The 12,445-nt window shown below is 33.3% G+C and overlaps 1 pseudogene; it reads left to right on the top strand.

The window, feature by feature from the left end:
* Positions 1 to 1,468: 1,468 nt before the first annotated feature.
* Positions 1,469 to 8,314, top strand: LOC133310060 (vesicle-associated membrane protein 722-like; annotated as a pseudogene).
* Positions 8,315 to 12,445: the final 4,131 nt, after the last annotated feature.

Genomic DNA, 12,445 nt, shown 5'->3' with positions numbered 1-12,445 from the left:
CTATTCAAAATACAAGCCTCTACCTAATGTGACATCCATTAATAGCTCTTCAAATGATTTTCCAGTAATTATGCCCCATTTAGTTAGTAATTTATCTTTATATATTAAGTTATAATCAATTCTCTTGAAAGTGAATTTTTTAAGACAAAAAGTAATTTTATTTCCTAATGTAATTTTCCGTGTATAATTAAAAACCCATATCATTATTATCTTGCATTTGTTTAAATTTTAAATTAATTTTTTTGAATTAATTATGGGGAAAACACTTCTCCTTTCACAGAAGAAGTGTATTCTTATGCCATAGATACAGAATCATTTTTATGTTTAGTTTTTTATTTTATTTAAAAAAAAATGATGGGTCCCATTATAGTTTGCTGTCAACGGGAGAAGGGAAATCATTCGCGTCGCTGGAGAGCCTTAAAGCCCATTAATTATACATGCTATTTGTAATATTGTTCTCTTCAATTCATCTTGTATTTTTTTTATAACTTTAATATTTTTTAATTGAAAAATATTTATTATTTTAAAAAGGGAAGGATATACTTACCATCAAAAAAGTTTATCACATTTACAACTAACCTAATCACCGTTAATTTCTGTCAATTTAACGGTTATAATTTATTGAAAATTATTGGATCGTATTTATTAATTAATTATTAATTTTCATAAATTATAACCGTTAGATTGACGAAAATTAACGGTGATTAGGTTAGTTGTAAAGGTGATAAATTTTTTTGATGGTAAATATATCCTTCGTCATTTTAAAAAGCACAATTTTAAATTATTTTAATAGAAACTAATGTGTTTTGGTAGTTTTTTTATTTTTGCTCTTCTCCCCAATACTTTATTTTTCTCTCTCTTCTTGATTTTATAAATAAGAAAGAAGGTAAAAAATAATCAAAACTGACATAAAATTATGTCATTTAAAATGACAAACACTTTTTTCTTTTTAATTTATACTATTAATATTTTACCTAAACTTAAATAAATTACTCATATAAATACGACATGTATTAGTTTAAATTTAAATTTTCATTTACAACTTTAAATAAAAGGTTCATTTTTTCGACAGATGTAGATAAGTTATCTATATTGAGTCCAAAATGATATAATTTTGAAATAAAAATAAAAATAAAAATAAAAATACTTTAATAATTATAATTTATTTCAGGGTTATAATAGTCTTTTTTATTATAATTTTTTAATTTTTCAATTCAAAACAGCATCATTTTAAGAACGAATTTAGATAACTTATTTAGAAACATTAACAAAAATATGCAAATAAAAATGGGATTTTTTACCAAAAAAAAACAAAAAATGGGATTCAGTCGTGGGTAACCGGGTAAGCAAGTCGAATTTCGTCTTATTTTGTTGAATTTATCTCCTTTTTTTCTTCTCATTTCCTTCTTCCAATTTTTTAAGTTAAAACCTCTCTTTCAAACCCCGTCTTTGGGTTTCTCTCCCTCACCGCTTTTAAAACTACCCCAAACCCCTTCTCTTTTGTACCTTCCTTCCTTCTTTTTTCTTTCTTAGTTTCTCTCTCTAGGAAAAAGCTAAGAGAGATATAGAGAGAGAGAGAGAGAGTGCAAGTTCAGCAAAAGAATCAAACATTTGAACTATTCTCAGATCTCTCTATTCGTTCCAATCCAAAATCCCCAAAGCTTAAACCCGACCAACACACTGAATTCGAATTCTCGATGGGGCATAACCTGAACCAGAAGTCTCTGATCTACGCCTTCGTTTCTCGTGGAACGGTGATCCTCGCCGACTACACTGAATTCACCGGAAACTTCAACTCCATCGCCTTTCAGTGCCTTCAGAAGCTCCCTGCTACCAACAACAAGTTCACCTACAACTGCGATGCCCACACCTTCAATTACCTCGTTGACAACGGCTACAGTATGTTATTTTCACCATTGGATCTAACTGTTTCCTATGTTTCACTTCAATTCCCTTGAGTCGATTTATGTTTCGTAAGGAGTGAAATGATAAATAATATCATATATTCTCTTGTTATTTCTTCTGATTGTGGTGTGAACAGAAGGAGTTTTCTTATTAGATAAGACAGTGAGTTGAACCCCTTGATCTGATGGTTATAAAGTTAAAACACATTCGATCTTCATGATTAATAGTTTTGTTGCCTTTTGTTGCTTACACTAGTTCTTTTATGATACTCTTGGGAGGCTATAGCCCTTAAACGAGAGCAAAATCATGTTGAAAGCAAAGTTGCTTGTACATCATGTCTATCACTTGCACATATTTGTGTTTTATATGGGTAGGTGATAAACCCCATTTTTCATTAATTGTTGCTTTAAGATTGAAGCAGAACAACCAGCCTTTCTATTCGTGCCCTAAAGATTTATGCGGAAATTGATGCAAGCCTTAGACCACTTAATCCTTAAATTATCGATTAGTGTGGTTTTTTTTTTAAGCTTTTTCAGTTTCTCATATTTTTAAGCTATATATTCTGCATGGATTGGTGGAAGCAGCAAGTCGTATTCTAGCATATGTTGGACATTGTTGGTATGCACTAATGGCTATAAATCAGGGAAGATAAAAGAGAAAGCAAATTTGGCTTTTCTTTCTGGATAAATATTGAATATGTTGAAAACTAAGGGGAAGGAAAATTTCGTAGATGATGTTCTCTGACTTGGTAATATTTTCAGTTTTTGTATGCTTACTATTTGACTGTGAAAACTGAAAACCTGTACACATGGGTCAATTCTTTTTGTTAGCTCAATGATGATCTTCTTAATGCCAGTGAACTTTCATATTTGGTGACCTATACTAAATGTGCTTCTGGATCATATATCTTGGGTTTTTATTCATTGGCCAAACTAATTTATGTTTATTCTTGTAATTTATTCCTGTAAATCTTTTTATTTTGTTTTGAGGTTGGGATGGGGCTAAGTTTGATTCAGACCTCTTAAAGTTTTCTGAATGATAGAAATTCCAACATAGAAAACTTATTGAACAAATTAAGAAACAAGAGAATAATATCAACACATGCCACTTTAAGAATATATTTGTACTCAGTCGGGGTATCATTATTCTTAGCCAGCTTAGGTATTATTCCTGCATTTCTGTTTTGTTGTGGTTGCCTTTTTAAGAATATACATATGTAATGTGTTCTATTTTTATCAATGGATACTGCTTTTGTTGAGGCTAACCTTAAAATTTTTGAAGTTTGGTATTGTTTGGAAATGTCTTGACTTTTGGGATTTTGTAGCATATTGCATCGTTGCAGATGAATCAATTGGAAGACAGGTGCCCATGGCCTTTCTAGAACGTGTCAAGGATGATTTCCTGTCAAAATATGGTGGGGGAAAGGCTGCTACAGCTCCTGCCAATGGCCTTAAAAAGGAATTTGGGTATTAAGTTTATGTTGTAAGCTTGAAAAGTTTAAGCTGGTGGATTTATATTGTTAATTTAGCTGATGTGTTAGGCTCTTTCCACAGGCCAAAGTTGAAGGAACATATGCAGTATTGTGTTGATCATCCTGAAGAGATAAGCAAGCTTGCAAAGGTGAAAGCTCAGGTTTCTGAAGTTAAAGGTGTCATGATGGAGAATATTGAGAAGGTAAAGACACACGAGTTAGATGCATTAATTTAAGAGGATGATACCACAGAAACTGAAGAGATCAAATAGTGTAATTATCTACAAGAATAATTTTTTCCGGAAGAAAATATAAATGTGGTGGTTGTGTTTAAATTTCTAAGGCAACAGAACAGAGTGGATCTCTGAGCAAAATTGAACATAAAGAACTTAAATTTCTTTTAGTTCATACTTTATGAAGTTCATGCATTGTGGATGTGAAGCATTGATACTACTACAAGTCCAGCTTAGTCATGTCCGATGTTGATCTGGCATAACTACATTTAGATATTAGTTTTCATTACATTTTGTACCTGAAGTGATTATAGAAATTTGCGAGCTGTGTTTCAGGTACATTTCCAATTTTCTTCTCCCTAAAAAAAGTAATAGCAAATGATGATTCATATATGTGATATCAAAACAGAATGAAAATGGGATTGCTAATTGATCTTGGAATTGCTAGGTCATGTAGTTTGGGAAAAAAGAGGGCCTGAGTATAGGGGGGCAGGAGTGAAGAGAAGTCGAACCCCATATGCTCTCTGTTCCCCTTTTAAGATTGAAAGCATTTCCCTTGTTGGCTACATACTGTCGAGGTTTTAAGTATCTGTGACAGTTTTAACAGCCAGATCAAAGAAGGTTGATCAGAAAGCATTTAATAAAATTTGAGTGCTGCCACTGCGAGAAGACAGATATCAGATGCTGTTTTGATACAAAATGAAGAGTTGATGATATTAGAAGGAAAAGTAAATACAGCCTTGTATAGACGTTGGATTGTGAGAAAGCCTATGAGCAAGTGTGTTCTGGTTAATAGACTAGATGGAAAAAGTGGGCCTGCTAGTTGTTTCTCTACTGCTATTTTTTCTGGGTTATGAATGATCAGCCTGAGGCCTGGTTTCATGGACAGCGGGGAATTAGGCAAGGGAACCTTCATCCTGCTTTCTTGTTCTCCTTAGTATTTGATGGTCAAAGTCACTTGTTTTCAGGGGAAGTTTGTAGCAGTCAAGGATATTGGAGTTGTTTAAGATAAGGTAATGGTGTCTTTCAATTTGCAAATGAACTATTCTCTATGTTGGAAGAGCAGAGAAGATACTTTCATTACTTTGGGAATGTTCAGTCTGTCCCTCAGATCTTTGAGGCTAGCTAATAGTAGTGAGGCTAATTTATTTGGAGTAGTTAATCATGTGCAATAGCTGCACGTTGCGACAACAGTCTGCTGCAGGAGTTCCGTTGCATTGCGTTTTTGCATAGTGTGCATAATGGCTGGATCACGGTTGCTGTGGCTGCTGCACTGTACAGGAGTTAAAAACCTGTTTTCTGCACACGTTTTTGGGTTCCCCCCTCATTTTTTTAGGAATTTGTCATCGTTTTTTTGTATCAAGAGGGTTTTTTGGGTAAGAAATTGATGGAACCCAGAAATTCACAGCAAGAATAACAACAATTAACAGTAAAATAACACTTCTATTAACAACAATACAGGAGATACAACCATGAAAATACAAAAAATACGCACTAAAAGACCTCACTCACTCTCAAGCCAATATACCTAGGCCAAAGAGATCCCAAGAGATCCTTTCCAAAACTCCACTCCAAATATTCTGAATACATGCCTAACAGAAACATCACCCTAAACTTCTATATATACTAATTCTAAAATACTAATGGGCTTGGATTATTTATTATAGGCCCATCAGAAACCTTGGTTGCTTCAAAGAAAACTCAGCTCTCCTCCTGTTTCAAACTTCCAGCAGAATATCCTTTGATTTTCTGGCAGCCAACTGGACCTTTTCTGGCAGCTCTCTCCTGTTTGGAACATTCTTCCTCTGTTTGCACCTCACTTCTCTCTTTACATTTTCTGGTCAAATGTCGGCAACCGAGTGTTTTTCTAGCCATTTCCCTATATTATCCTTCTCTCCTCTATTCACTGTGTTATTTGGCTAAGTATTCTTCACCTATTTGAAATAAGTATGTATGTTGAGTTGTCTGATTTCGTGTTGTGTTATTCTCTTAGTTGCTTAGAGTTTATTGCCCTAGAATCATCATGAGCTTAGTCTCAATGAAATGTTTTCATGTTATTTTTCTTAATTTCATTTCTATTTGTTTCTAGCCTCATACAGTGTTTCCATCCCCTGCTCTATGCAGCCGTGTCTTAAATTTAAGTACCCCTTTTTTGTTTAGGCATTTAAATGTTTTAGTATAAATTATTTGCATTTTGTTCACCTTGGAAAAGTGGATTTTTGGGCTCAGCTATCTGGGATTGACTACTATGATTTGAAGTTGGATGAGCAGGTTCTTTCATCTGCTTCTCTGGCTGGTTGTCAAATCATGCTGTTGTTTCTTACTTGGGAGTTTCTTTGAATGGAAATCTTTGGCCTATTTCTTTTGGGATCGGGTCATTCACAAGATTTCAGAGTGCTTGGACAGTTGGAAGGATGCTGTCTATTTTTTGGGCAGTAGAATTACTTTTTGTTTGTGTTGCATCCCTTTGTTATATCTCACTCTTTTGTATTGCAATGGGAATGGCTCAAAGGATGGAGAAAATTATCTGGGGTTATCTTTGATCTGGTACTGCTGATAAGAGAAGAGATCTTGTTAATTGGGAGTTTTGCTGCAAACCTAAGAATGAAGGGGGATTGGATATGGAAATTTGGTTCTAAAAATAGGTGGCCAAATGATCATGGCGCTTTCCTTTAGAGACTACTTTAATATGGCAGTGAGTTATTCTAATTAAGTATTAGATTGGAATGGATGGTATAACAACCCAACAACTATGACAATTTATGTTGCATATGCTGAGCATGGGTTATTGCGCACCATATGATAGGATGCATAAACACAAACAGAATAGTTATTGCAACAACAAAACGTAATCATTATCACAAAGATGCAATGCAAGCATTCCAAATTACAAAGAAAGAACCAATATAAATCACCATGTCTTCACTACAACCAATTAACCACATGTCCAAAGCATAAGCATGAAAACACAAGCCTTGATTGAAGTAGCATGATCATTTCATATACTTTGATACATCATTGGTTCTTTCTCTATTCTATCTAGAATTCAATTGAAGCTTTTTACAGAGATGTGTATACATATCCATCCCTTTCTCTTTTCAGATCTCTGTAGGTTAATGTGATACACAAATAGGTTTTATCACATACATCATTGTTCATCTTTTTTTTTTATCAGATTAGATACCATTTTATTCCTGATGTTTATTTATGTTCACTTTTAGTAGTCTTCCATTTTTTCCTCTTCTCTAATACTCTTGTTTTAATCTTCACTTTTGGTGTTGTTTGTATGCTGGCAAGTTTCACTGCCTGCCTATGTTCAATTAGTTTCAAATGCTCTTCCGCCTGGACTTCCAATATTATGTTTCCTACGTCTATTATACTTGGTTGAGTTATGCTTTTTGGATTTCCAATATATATCTGTTGCAGTTAGTTGTTGTACTTCTCCCAAATGTTATTTCCTCTATATTTTAGAAGGCAAAAGAAATTTTGTGCCATTTCATTGACATATAAAGGAGTGACTTTCTGGGTTTCTTCTTAATGCCATTACAATATTTGTTATAATTTATATATGCTATAGATAAGCTGAGATTGCACCAGTTATTTGTATTGAGAGAATAAAAAAGAAAAATGCAGTCAAATTTTTGGCAGCCCTATCCTTTAATTGAATCTAGATGTCCAATGCTCAAGGACATATAATCAGACTATATTGACACGTTTACTATTTATTGTAGGTTCTGGACAGGGGGGAGAAGATAGAGCTTCTGGTGGACAAGACTGAGAACCTTCATCACCAGGTTAGTGCATCTTCCTCTGTAGTGTAGTCTGCATCAAAGGAGACTGGAACTTATGCAAAAAATCTTATCTATACTATATGATGGAGATTTCTCTCTTTTGGTGGCTTTATCATTTTTTAATTGAATGCTAAGTATTGGGTTTCTAATGTAGAAAGGACATTCCTCACGTTTATCATCTCTGACACCCACTACTTACATCCGCTCTTATTAATAAAGAAATTTTTTATACACCAGAGTCTAAAATCAATTAATATTTAGTTTAAAGATTTTAATAAAAAAACCATCATATGCTGAATTTTCACTGCATTTTACACCTACATGGTAGTTGCCTCCTACAGTATGCTTTATTAGTATTTGATGGCATACCGAGTCTCCTGATTACATCCACTCCCCCCTCCCCTTTTTCTCCCCGACCTGCAACAGCAAAAGGAAATCAATATGATTTCATTTTTCTGTTTGCAATTTTAGCTTTGATTATGCATTGTAGAAGCATGAGTTTGTATTTTTCCATTTTTGAGGAAAGAAATATTTTCTTTCAGGCACAAGATTTCAGGAGTTCCGGAACCTCAATTCGTCGAAAAATGTGGCTGCAAAACATGAAGATAAAGCTGATTGTATTGGGAATTTTGGTAGCACTGGTCCTCATAATAGTCCTCTCTGTTTGTCGCGGGTTCAGCCACTGTGGAAAATAAGCACCATTCTCCGAGGCCTTTTATCTTGTTATTTCAACATTGTGATTATCTGAGGAAAGATATCAATGTATGGCATGACTTTGTATGTAGTGAAGATAACAAATCCCGTATGCTGGTCACTTTGTTTTCCTTATAAATGCTTTTGAAAATATATATTGGGTTGTCTATTTGAAGTTTGATTTCCGTTCTCATTGTTCATTTTGTCATCCATCATGTAAATGACTTGATTGTTTCGTGATCTTATTCTTTAATGTTTCCATTTCCAGTTCGAGCATTTTCATTGTTAAACCTTGGAGTCACGTAACATGTGTGGCCTTTTTTCCCTACATAAGGAGGGGAGAGGTTATTTTATTCCTAGGTTAAAGCAAATGCTATTTCAGTGGAAGTTTAAAATGGGACCAAAGGAGATTAACCGTGCAAAGTGTTTCCATCATTACTAGCTTAACCATGCAACTTCTCTCTTGGCGACTTGGCGGGATGAAAATTTTCGAAGTTTGGGCATTGAGGCTGATTGAATTCCGGCATTAATTACTTTTAAAACGCTTACTCCTACTTATACAATGCCATTTATAACTTACTCTATTCTTCTGATTATATCTTAAATTCGATGCTACCATTCACTAAATTATAAATTCAGTAATATATCTACTATTAATAAAAGAAACAAAATGGTTTTTTTTTTGTCTTAAATTATTTCAATAAAGTTGTAAAAAAGAAATTTACATAGCAAATGAATTGATAAATAAATGGGCACATAAAGAAAATTATAAAATTATTTAGGCTAAAATATAAGTTATCCTCTTGAACTTTGACCATGTTTTAAATTACTCGCTTGTACTTTTAATTGTTTCAATTAACTCTATACTTTATAATTATTTCAAATTAACAATTTTGTTAAAATTTTTACAAATATTGTTAAACCTCTTCACATGCCCTAAGCCCCAAATCTCAAAAATTTCTTCTCTTTTTTCTTCTACGTTCTCCCATCTCTTATTACAATTTTTTTGTGTGGATCTTTTCTTAGTAGTTTGGGATGATTTTGATTTGAATAAGAGAAGATTAATGTATCTCTTTTCTTCTATGTTCTCCCATAGTCTCTCTTAATACATAACATCTTCTGCAAAGGGGAAACAATCATCGCCGGAAAGTTTGTAACTATTGTGGAGGTAAATTTGATTACTCGTGGCTTCCTAAAATATGAGTGTTTAGCTCTTGATTATTTATTTACACAAATTTAAGAGAAATAACCAAATTATTGTCATTGACAAAGATCTGATAGCAACTCAGTGTGTTAGAATATAAATAACCTCGGTATGGTATCTAATTCCTCCTTTCATAGGGCCTCTGGCATTGTCATGTTGAATCGTGAACCCAACATAAGATTGCAACGTGGCATCGTCTTTAGGTATGGTACACTCAACCTGCATTTTTGTGAAACATTATATGTGAAACTAGAGTTGGTTAAGTTTATGAAACAGAACAAGGAAAACAAGAGTAAACTAATTTGCCAGAACAAAGACATGGAAAACACAAGATGATACAGTTTCCAGCGACGATTGTTTCATGTTAATATGTATTAAGAGAGACCATAAGAGAATATAGAAGAAAAGAGACACATTAATCTTCTCTGATCCAAATCGAAATCATCCCAAACTACTGAGAAAAGATCCAAAGAAAATTGTAATAAGAGGGAGAACGTAGAAGTAAAGAGAGAAGAAATATTTGAGATTGGGGGCTTAGGACATGTGAAGAGGTTTAACAGCGTTTGTAAAATTTTTAACAGAATAGTTGATTTGAAACAATTATAAAGTACAGGGATTAATTGAAACAATTAAAAGTACAGGGGGTAATTTGAAACGGGGAGGGTTATATTTATAAACTTTTTGTGAATTTGTAAACGGAGCCTTCCTCATTTAAAACATAGTCAAAGTTCAAGGAAATAACTTATATTTTAGCCAATTATTTATTACAATCACAGTTCCTAGTTTTTTTTCAAGATTCAACTCTATCCACATCACCAGTGCTCTCTCTAAAATAGTAATTTTTGCCTGCAATTATATTTAGGTGGTAGTTGGACTAACTCGTGTGTTAACACTTCAACTAATTCACTTCCTCAATTATTTATTTATTTGTTTGTCTTTTTGTGAAACCCACCTTTTAAATCCAATAAAAGAGATGGTTCATTCATACTGAAACTTACAAGAAGGTTACATAATTGACATTATTATTATCGGTAGTTATATCCATATATTGGTATTTTGTTCTTTATTAGGTGGACCATGTTTGATTATTTTTGGCGCCGCCATGAAAATACCTTTGGAAATTAATTTGTTGCCTCAGTGAGCATTTTGGTTTAGTAAGAAACGCTTTAGATCTCCTAGAGAAGATGTAGATGTAATAATTTCGTGAAGATACATGATGCTCCTCGTACTACCTTTCATCGTTATTATTGTCTTCCAGTTTGCTTTCTCTCTTTTGTAATTTGTAACTAAACTATAACATTTTTTTATGATGAGTAGGGTTATATTGACATTTTTTTTTTACAAACTTGCGAACTACTCTATGTCTTACCGGTAATACTTTACTCAAGAGTGTATGACTGATCAGATATAGTGTAATTTATAAACAAAAAATTTGTAAATATAACCTTCCCTTTTTTATGATTATGTCAATACAATTGCTGGTTGGTGTAATTATAGATGACATATATACATTGATATCAGCTCGAATGTACATTTTTGTCCATAATTCTAAATTAGCTTTCTCATTAGACAAATATTTTTTGAGTGATTTTATTATATTATGTACATCAAAGGTACGCTACTTGTTACTATTATATATTCAAAAGTATCCTTGATTTAATTATATATTAAACAAGAACTTACTGTTAGTTTCCCATTTTTTTGAATAGGAGACTGTCTTTGTATCTGAAATTTTACTGTACTAGTTACCTGTAGAAATTTGAAATGTTTCTCATAATTTTACAAAGTAGAAGGTCTCAGCAAAATATTTAATTGCTACAATTTCATTCAAAAAAATATGGTCAATTTTAAATTAGAAATATAGTATTTGACATTATACCGGTTCACAACTTTTACACTAATCTCATAATGGTATCGTTTGTATCTTTAGAGTGAAGCAGTTCAAATGTGTCAACGTCCCCATTCGGCCAATATTTGGACCAAAATGAAATAAAAAATAGGCCCAATTTACATTTGATACAACAGGCTTTTTGACCTTAGTAGTCTCATTTTCATAAGGTTTCACCGAAATAATTTCTTGGTCAAACATATTACTTATATAATGCATAACGAAGCGGTACTGTGGGAATCACTTTAGGACGTGACACTTTAGCAACCGCGTCCTTTGCATTTGTTCTTGACCACTGGAACGTGATACCCTGGCAATCACGTCCTATTCCCAAGACCACTGGAACGTGATACTCTGACAATCACGTGCAATCACGTCCTATTCCCAAGACGCGGTACACTCTCAGCCGCGTGTCAGTGGGTCCCATCCCAAAAAGAATTCAACAGAAAGCGATAGTGTATAAGCCGCGTCCCAAGTTACAAGTTAAGTCGGAGCCAAGCAGATATATATGTTTCACCTAAAATTTAGGCATATTGATATATTCATTGTAAAAGAGTACATAAAATCCAATAAATCCAATAGTACCCAATCTTATATCCATGTTTCGTGTTTGGTCTGCTTTTCCGATTTTTAATATGTGAAAGAAACAATTTAATCCAAAATTTTAACGTGATGAGTGAGAGTTTTTTAATGATTTATATTAAGGTAAAAAAAAAAATAGAATCTATGCAAAATTCATACTTCAAGCCCAAAGAGCTTTTGTATGAGTGAGTGTGTAAGTGAATAATATAAACTATTATAAAGACCTTCATCCAACACCTTAAAATTATAAGAATTATAATTTTATTGTTAGTAAATTTCTAAATTAATTATTCTCTGGTTTAAGAGTTAGTCTTCTAACCAGTAAAGAATAAATTGCTAGCAACTATAAAAACCATTTTGTACGAAAATAACTTGTTGCTTTTATTGGATTTTTTGAACTTTTTTACCGTGAATATATCAATATGTCTAAATTTTAGGTGAAATATATATATATTTGCTTGACTCCGACTTGACTTGTAACCTGGAACGTGACTTATACACTACCGCTTCCTGTTGAATTCTTTTTAGGATGGGATACACTGACACGCGGTTGAGAGTGTACCGCGTCTTGGGAATAGGACGTGATTGCCAGGGTATCACGTTCTAGTGGTCAGGAACAAATGCAAAGGATGAGGTTGCTAAAGTGTCACGTCCTAAAGTGATTCCCACAGTACCGCG

Source organism: Gastrolobium bilobum, unplaced genomic scaffold (genome assembly GCF_033153095.1).
Source record: "Gastrolobium bilobum isolate Gb01-03AN ecotype WA unplaced genomic scaffold, APGP_CSIRO_Gbil_v1 utg44884, whole genome shotgun sequence".
In the NCBI taxonomy this organism is placed as follows: domain Eukaryota; kingdom Viridiplantae; phylum Streptophyta; class Magnoliopsida; order Fabales; family Fabaceae; genus Gastrolobium; species Gastrolobium bilobum.
The sequence above is the reverse complement of the archived record's forward strand: the minus strand, read 5'-3'. Positions and strand labels throughout refer to the sequence as shown.